The sequence below is a fragment of the Etheostoma spectabile genome, chromosome 11 (assembly GCF_008692095.1).
Source record: "Etheostoma spectabile isolate EspeVRDwgs_2016 chromosome 11, UIUC_Espe_1.0, whole genome shotgun sequence".
Taxonomy (NCBI): Eukaryota; Metazoa; Chordata; class Actinopteri; order Perciformes; family Percidae; genus Etheostoma; species Etheostoma spectabile.
Window position 1 is genome coordinate 2,335,808 of NC_045743.1, and position 9,449 is coordinate 2,345,256.

Genomic DNA, 9,449 nt, shown 5'->3' on the forward strand with positions numbered 1-9,449 from the left:
ATGGGGTTAAATTGGGTGTGAAATATATACTAAAAAGAGTTTGATCATGATCTGTAGCGTGAAAGGGGATAAGGACTTTATTTTTCCATCTTTTCATTTGTCACGGCAAGTGTTAACTGCTTGTTGTAAAAGAAGTACTTGGGTCCCATCTTAACGGATCAAATGTCAGATGATGATGACATGTATAGGCGGCGCCGCATGTTATATATACAAGCGGATATGCTTGCCAGGAAGTTTTCAAGGTGTTCCGATACTTTCAAGATAAACATCTTTAAAGCATATTGTGCTGCTTTTTACATTGCCCTCTTGTGGGTCAAATTCAAAAAGGCAAGCTACAACGAGCTGCGAGTTGTCTATAATGATTGTTTGCGCATACTATTCAGAAAACCAAGGTGGTGTAGTGCAAGTGAGTTGTTTTGTCAAGCTGGAGTTATTAAATTCTCTGCTTTACTGCGGAATCTAATGTGTAAACGTATTGGTTGCCTGAACTCTTCTTGTAACTGTCATTTTACAGCTGATTGACCCAAGGGTCAGTGCCAGTCACCCTCATGGGATTACTGGTATAACTGTCTTCTTTAATTTGTATCTGTCATTTTTAATTGTACTGTATGTTGTTTACTGTACTGTATGTTGAAATGGTCCATAAATTCATTGTAAACTCTTTCTAATTCGAAGTGTCCAGTTTCCTGCTGGTCAGTCCAGTTTTATCTACTGAGGTAAGATTTATGATTGTGACTGCAGCCATGCATGTCTGGCATTCACACCTCACTCTAACACACACACACACACGCACACACACACACACACACACACACACACACACACACACAATAAAGATGTATGAAGGAAAATCTTACACAGTGGCCGGCTGTACCGTCAGCTGCAGACTGAAGCTCCTGTAACTGATCTGACATGTAGGCTCTGTCCCATCTGTCATAAACCACCCCCATAAGGTAGCCAATGGCAGTGGTTGCTAAGAAGTGTGTCTGATATTTAATCACTCACATCCCCCCGGTTTATAAATCTAAATTGGACAAACCTTTCAGTTATTTGCACGACCTGGCACACAGACCGTCGCTGGTGTTTCAAACAGGTTGAAAACATATTTGTAGCGATCGAGGGTGTGGAGATGAATGCACTGATCAGCCAATATGCATCTCAGCAGCTTTTTTAAAGACCTAACCCTCCAGACAGGTACTCTGGAGTTATAATTTGTCAATCAGCTGCATGTTTGTTTAAGTTAGGAACAAATGAAAGGACATGAAAGGAAAAAAACTCTCAAAAATTCTTTTGAGGTGGACTGCCAAAATAAATCTGTGTAAACAAGAAGCAAGACTACACACATACACACACAATCACAGTGCCAGGTAAGTATACATCTACTAAAACCTGCACATGGCAACCAGCTGGCGATAAAAACTTGTGTTTCAACTGCAGTACTATTCTTATGAGCCAAAGAGCAAAAGCCAAACACACCCACTGTGTGAGTGTGTGTGTGTGTGTGTTTATGTTTGTGTGTGTGTTTGTGTTTATGTTTGTGTGTGTGTGTTTATGTTTGTGTGTGTGTGTGTGTGGTGTGTGTGTGTGTGTGTGTGTGTGTGTGTGTGTGTGTGTGTGTGTGTGTGTGTGTGTGTGTGAAACAGTTAACACTCTAAATATGTTGAAGCAGATATCAAAGTATCTCAGTCGTACCAGTGTATTACTGAATGATGATAGGCATGAAGTAGGTAAATCAACATGGCTCTTTCGTTGAACAGACTACAGCTTTAACACGTTCACTTTAAATCTGTGCAAATGTTTCTGATCAGTAGTAAGACGAGTTGACAGAACTGAAAGAGCCAAAAAAAATTCAAAAATAGAGGAACATATTATAACTTTTTAGCTGTGTTGCACCATTCAGTTTCATACAAGAGAGTAATGTCATAGAAAAACAGGAGTCCGTGCAACAAATTAACTGAATAAACTGTGTGAATTTATTTTCCTGTTAACGACCGGGCTAATTTAAAGTTGCCTGACATTTATAACCCGCTGGCTCCAATCCTTTATAAAGTAAAACAATCAACAACACAGGGTGAATAAGTTAAAGTCCTGCAATCAAAAATAAGTGTAGAAGTATTAGCAGAAAACTCTAACAGTACTCATTGTGTAGCAAAAATAATATAATATAAATATTGTTATATATTACATAATTTAACTATTGTCACTGATGCATACAAGTGTAAGCAGAAACGTTCATCTTTTAAATAAATGTTATGGATAAAAATTAAATGAAGAATTATATAAAAGCATAAAAAGAAAAGATATTAGCTTAAAACACATGAGCAATATGTGTTAGTTCCCTCTTAGTGTTAGTGCACTGACTGTTCAATCTGTTTTTAATTCAAGTGAACCGACTGTGTCTTGTTGCTGAATTAAGACAAATGAAATATTCTGCATATTCTCCCCACAATGATAGATTTTTTTTGCATGAAAAATTACTAAAATAAAATGACTTGAGAAGGATATTTTTGCAAAAACAAATGCATCATCATTTAATGATCATATGTTTTGTTTAAAAGAAAAATGAATTAATGAAATAAATAAAAAGCTGGTAAAAAGTAAAAAGTAACATTTGCCACTGAAATGTAGAGGTACCTCAACATTGATACAGGTGTAAGTTGTACCTTCTGAACAGGAGAAGTCAAACTTTCAAAACTGTCAAATACATTTTCATCTTATCCCATCAATGGGTAAAAATGTTGAACAAACCAGTAACACACACACACACACACACACCACACACACACACACACACACACACACACACACACACACACGCAGAAACATACATAGCTGTGGAAACTAATGGGAGCCGACTCAAAAATCAAACACGCAAACAAATTTGTCAGCACTTACATTTAAGCACAATATTTGTAATAATGCACAGCCGTGCAAAGTAGACCACTTACGTATTAAGTCTATTAAACAACCCAACTGTTTATAAAATAGTTCAAATCAGGATCTGCTACAGTAAATGCAATAACATTAAATCAAAATCATTCTGATCTGCTACTCATTGAACCACAACCTGCTCATGGTTTGGACAGGCTACTTTGTCCACAGAATAACAGTGATACGCTTTCTTTATCCTCTCCTACTCTGGAAAGAACTCCAAACTGTAGATTTCGCCTGTAGTTCTTTTAATCAAGTGAAGACCTTCAACATTGGCTGCCTTTCTTAATCATCATCTAAATTGACTAGCTGCATGAATTTGATCGTGTTTGTTTTTTTGTTTTAAGTCTTCTGATTTAACCGGTTTTTTTTTTATCTGACCGTTTTACTTTTTTAGTTTGTTTACCCTTTTAACTGTTTTGTGTACACTGTGAAACTAATTTGCTCGAATGTGCTATACAATGCTCGCCTTGACCTTGCCTTGCCTTCCTATTCACTCTAATTGATGCACTAGTTCTAACTTGTGATAAGTGTGATGGTAATCTGTCAACATTGTGCACCAAGCTTATCATCCATCTGCTCCTTAATCGCGTTCCTCAGGTAGCATGTCACATGGTGCTGTTACGAACCAAAGAGAATCCAAACTACGCCACTCTAGTGAATGCAATGTGAGCTGTTCGCCACAGAGTGGTGGTGAAGGGTGTGTGGCGATGAGATGATGGCAGTTTTTTGATTAAAGGTTCTACCTGAACCAGTAGCCTTTTTTTCTTTATCTCGATCCAGATTTACTTTACTTTGTTTCTCCCCTTCTGTCTGTATGTGTTCTACTGTACTCTAATCTGTCCTCTACTGTACTCTAATCTGTCCTCTACTGTACTCTAATCTGTCCATCCACTGTACTCTAATCTGTCATCCACTGTACTCTAATCTGTCATCCACTGTACTCTAATCTGTCATCTACTGTACTCTAATCTGTCATCCACTGTACTCGGACTGTCTCTGAGTAGCCTATGGTGTCTGCTCATGTCTCTACGAACCAAAGAGCAAAATCCAAACCACCCACTACTCACTGTTGTTTGTGCATGTGTGGTGTGTTGTGTGTGTGCTGTGTGTGTTGGTTGTTGTTTGAGGTAATGTGTGTGTGTGTGTGTTGATGTGAGTGAGTGAGTGAGTGTGTATCAGGTGACTGGAATAAGAGTGGCATGTGTCATCACTATCTGAACCCACAAACCCTGAGCGTCAGGTGTGGTGTGGTGGTGTGTGTGTGTGTGTTGTGTGTGTGTGTGTGTGTGGGGTGTGTGCTACTCCTTCTTAATCCCCTGCTGCCATTTCTTCCACAGAGAAGAAACTCTATCCCTGGGGACGAGAGAGTGTGAGAGAGAGAGAGAGAGAAAGACAGAGAGAGAGAAAAAGAGAGAGAGAGAGAGAGAGAGAGAGAGAGAGAGGAGAGAGGAGAGGAGAGAGAGAGAGAAGAAGAGAGAGAGAGTGAGAGAGAAACACACAGAGAGAAACAAGAAGAGAGAGACCACTGTGACCGAAATTAAGAAAAACGTTGACAATGTTGAATGTTGAAAATGTACCGACCGATTGAAAACAGCTTGGTCATAGGAAGGCTGAACAGGCTATCAGGGGGCAGGCTGTGTTCACTGTCATAAACGAGAGGTTGAGACCGAATCTCACTTCTTTCACTGTGAGGATTTGAGAGGTGTTCTTAGAAAAAATAAACAACATGCAGTTTATTCTGAGTTTTTTAATCTCCATGATCTCCATGATCCATGATCCCTAACCCTAACTGTGACTTTGTGGATGACAACAGTCAACCAGCTCAGTGGTAAATGTTTGAGGAATTACACATACAAAGAAATTACAGCTGCCCACGTTATTCATTGTTATTTAATGCCTTTATGTATTTGATACGACGGAGAGAGAGAGAGAGAGAGAGGTTGAGGTTTAAAAGTCCCTTTATGGACCATTTTCAGATTACAAAATAACTCACAAAAAAAAGACAAAAAAAACCAAAATAGACAATTACAACAATACAAAAAAAGACATTCCATTTAAAACCTGAGGGACCAACTCCCCCCCCTCTCCCACGGAGCAAAAGCACCCCTTTACAGCCCACACATTACCAAAACCCCCCAAATGTCCATCAGTGGTAATAAGAGTGTTCAACCTCAGCGGGCCCTGACAAAACCCTTCAGCATTGGTTGCGGCTCCACAGAGAGAGAGGAGAGAGGAGAGGAGGGAGAGAGAGAGAGAGAGAGGGAGGGAGAGACGACCACACACATATTTACAGATTATATTGGAGGATTAAAGTTTAAATAACTCTGCTGCATTTACTTCTGTGTGTGTGTGTGTGTGTGTGTGTGTGTGTTGTGTGGTGTGTGTGTGTGTGTGTGTGGTGTGTGTGTGTGTGTTTTTGCAGTTGTTGGATCATACCGTCTCCTGTTAGACAGAGCTCAGAGTGTGTGAGAAAGAGACACTCACAAAACCAGCTGGTACCCAAAAGCGGTCTTTTCTTTACGGTGCTGTGTTACCCACGGTATATTACTGAGTTAGCGTTACCCGGAGGTCACATAGACAATAATTAAATTTACAATAAGATATTAAGTTACTGATGCATTGTTGCATTTCAAGTGTTGCATATGTAACTTAGCTTACTTTGGATGTATGGTGAGCTAAACCAGGTATCACTGTCACTGTGTCAAGAGCCAAAGAATTAAAAGATTGATGTAGCAACCAACATAGTAATAATTAATGTAACGCATTTCATGAAACCCACGGACGCTTTACAAAGGTAGAGGGGGACAAGTGAAAAGACAATAGTAGGCCAAGACAAACACAGACTAAGGAATAACACGTCCACGCTATATGGAAGGGGGGACGTAATTTAATCTAGGCTACTGACGTACAACCACGTTGCCCATTGTAAAGTTATTTTATGAATGAAATAGACATATTACATACCTGAGGGCAAATTCTGGGATGTTTTCTAACCATTTTCAACCCTGTAATTGTCTCCATATGTTGAAAGCCTGAGTGTTTTTGCCTGTTGTCTTTCACTTTCCCTTTTAACTTTTACGTTGTTCTTCATTTAATTTCCTTCTTTCTTTATGTGATGGCCCTGTCCCAGTGTCAGCAATAACTACAGCCGACAACTTCTGAAATAATTAGGCATATATAAAGAATTGTCCTGCAACCCTTTACCTGGCTGGGTACACTAAGACAGGCTTTACCGGATATACGCCAAAATCTGTGAAAGACTAATATCAGATGTTTCAGTTGTTTGCCGTGTGATGACCCCCCCCCCCCCCCCCCCCCCCCCAATCTGCCTGCCTATCATGTTCTGCTCCTTTTTTCCAGGTACTGTACCTGGCCAACTGGGCCTGGTTTACAGAAGACATAAAGGACTCCCCCTCTGGGAGTTTCATTCTCTCTCAGCTGGGCCTGCTGCGTCCATCCACCATTTTGTTTTTTGTCTGGTTTGCTGCACCATACAACACACATCAAACCATATTCACCCATTCAAACATGGCAAAGACGACTGATGTCTTATACACGTCCACACCACACCTTTACACTTTTGTTGAGTTAAGTTGTGTTATTAGTCTATTTGGTCAAATAAACTACTTTTTGATTAATTTATCTGTGCGTTACCTCCCCTTTGTTGCCGGCCTTGAGCCAAATGCTAGCAGCCAAGTCTGCACAAAATTGATCACCGGCGATCTCCGCCCGTTGCATACCGGTTAGATTTGTGTCCAACTTGATCCCGACTTGCTCTGACTTCATGCACACGTAGGCAACGATAATCTCACAAGATCAAGGTGGCCGCAGTTCTGACACACACAGGCAGCGCAGTTTCTTTTCAAGACCGCAAGACACAGGCGAACCCGGAGCATGGTGGGAAACGCCAGCCTCTCAGCTGATTCAACAGCTGATTGGTTCAGAATCGACTCAACATGATGACGTTTCATGTAGAGTTTTTATTGATTTTGAATTGGAGGGATTTTAATTGCCACTTGTCCGATTTAAAGGCTTATTCTGTGCAAACCGCATGTTGTGTGGCTGATAGTTACGTTTAGAAGTCAGAGAGAATCAGTTCAGATTACGGATCATATGCAGTGTGTCGTTAATTAAAATCAGCAACAGATCGCATGTAGAGCATTTTGAGAGCTACTCTGTCATCATTAAAACAACTGGGGACTTGTACAAGTTGATATATGGGTCTGATCAAATTTTATTTCATTTAATCAGACCACAGTGTTTCTGACACTTCCGGTTCAGCCTGAAGCTGCCGGAAAAACGGCTGCAAACTGTCTGACTTCACCGCAGCTTTTTGTCACCACCCACGGGTGCTGCCGCCTGCTCTTGTCCACTTTACAGGGAGGCGCAGTTCATCTCAAACAAGCCCACTGACTCCAGCAAACACTGACCAACCAGCAATAAGGCTGCATTCACACCCAATTAGGTGTTGCGGTGAAAATGGCAGTCCTCCAATTCATTTGAACAGGGGTGCATTTAGGGCGCTGCGAAAAGAATTATCTCCCTACGTACAACTGACTTTTTGCTCCAAAGAGGAGGAAGTGGGTACGAGTGGAGACTTTACGGGCCCAGTTGTGCTTCTTACAGTACAGTGACATAATCCCTCACTGGCTTCCCACTGCAGCTGAAATCATTGCAGCTTGAGATGATGCCTGGAAGAATGCAGGGTATTAATTCACCAGTGATCCTACTGGGAGGAGAACCCGTCTTACTACCTTCATCTGCATCACACATTCCTTGTCCACAGAGAGGGAGAATGACATGGAGTGGTTCTGCTGACGGCAGCATAAGACATCACACTGCATTATTATTATGCAGAGAAACACTCACATTAGCATAACAAGCCTGTATGTGTGTGTGTGTTTAAGTAGGTCACGTTCAGATCCTTCTTCATCCAAAATAACACACACACACACACACACACACACACACACGCACATACACACACACACACATACATACACACACACATACAGTGTATAAGACCAGATATATGAAAGCAGACATCAGAGCGCCAGTCTGTGTCTCAGTAGAAAGAAAACAGCTTAATAACCTCATTTGAACGGAACCAACATATGTTAAACTATTGGACAGAACAAAGAACATGCCGCTGATTTAGCCATTCTTTGATTTAGCCTTTCCAGTAGCAGAGATAAAAATGCAAAATCTGTCTGCATATCTGACCAGTAGATTAAAAGATATCTCTTGCTCTTAAAACATATCTACTCAGGATCTAAGTTTGTTTGTTTTTTAAACATTTTTATTCCAGCATGTTTAGCATGGGCCTGGCAAAAATAATGGAAACAGCACAAGACAGGTATTTTAGAAGGTATTTTATAAATAAATTAAAAATTAAAAAATGCAGCAGTGTTTCTTTATCTGATCTTTCCTTTTTTGGAAACATCTAAAAAAATGTAAACATAATATATCATTTTTGGTCACACCAGTAATGAAAACTTTCATATCTGTGTGTTAAATGAAACTAGATCTGACAGTGCAGGAAAGAAATTACAATGAACTAAACAAACTGGGACCAGTTTCACAAGGATAGACTTTGACCATAGTTGAGATCTATCTAGAATTCAGATAGATTACAGATACAGATAGACACAGATAGATTAACTTGCAATGGCGTCTTGGTGAATAAAAACTTTTTTCAGACTGAAAAACATGACTGACTATCGTCAAATCACTTTCTGTTCACTCCAGCAGAACAATTTTGCCTTGTGGAGAAATTCATCAGTTTCTGATTGTTACCATAGAAACATTACTGTTAGTTCAGAGTTAAGGCCTTTACACACCAGGGGGAGTGAGAAATAAACGACAAGAAAATGCTAAATATATTTTGGAAAGTATTTGCTTGGAAAATAAATATTTCTTGACTAATTCTTGACCCCAGAAATTCTTCCTACATTTAAAAGAGGATTAAGCTCTCAGTGCTGGAGGAACTGTGGGGAAAGTGATGCAAATTAAGTCCATATATTTTATTTATGCAAGTTATTAAACACATTTTGGCTAAAAGTCTTTTAGTTTTATTGATGCAGTTTTCAAAAAAAGTAATTAAAAGCAGAACATTTCTGGGAAAACGTCCAACTGGTCAAGGTAAAAATGATTCATTTGGAATATAACTATAGCAAATAGCAAAGAGCAAATAACAAAAAGTTGGAAAAAAAAACATAGATGAAATGAAATGGTAATGTATGCTTCAAGAAGCACAACTCATGGAGAAAGTGACTCACAAAGGAAGGATGTGGAAGATATGATTGAGGAAAAAGTGAATTTTAACTAACGTGTCCTCTTCTTTTCAAACAGACGGATGACTCTTTTACTGAACATGTGACCACCGCCTGTATGGATGCATGCTCGATCATGTCTGTGTGAACGTATGGCTGAATGCATGTGTTGTTCACGTGTAAGTGTGCATACATGTATGTGCCTAAATGTATTTAATGTACAAAAATAAGTCCAGTATCCAA

At 39.8% G+C, this 9,449-nt stretch overlaps 1 protein-coding gene across 6 annotated transcripts in view; it reads right to left on the bottom strand.

Annotated features, from left to right (window-relative positions):
* znf385b (zinc finger protein 385B) overlaps positions 1–9,449 on the bottom strand; it is a 56,672-nt gene that overhangs the window by 18,739 nt on the left and 28,484 nt on the right. The window lies entirely within an intron of this gene.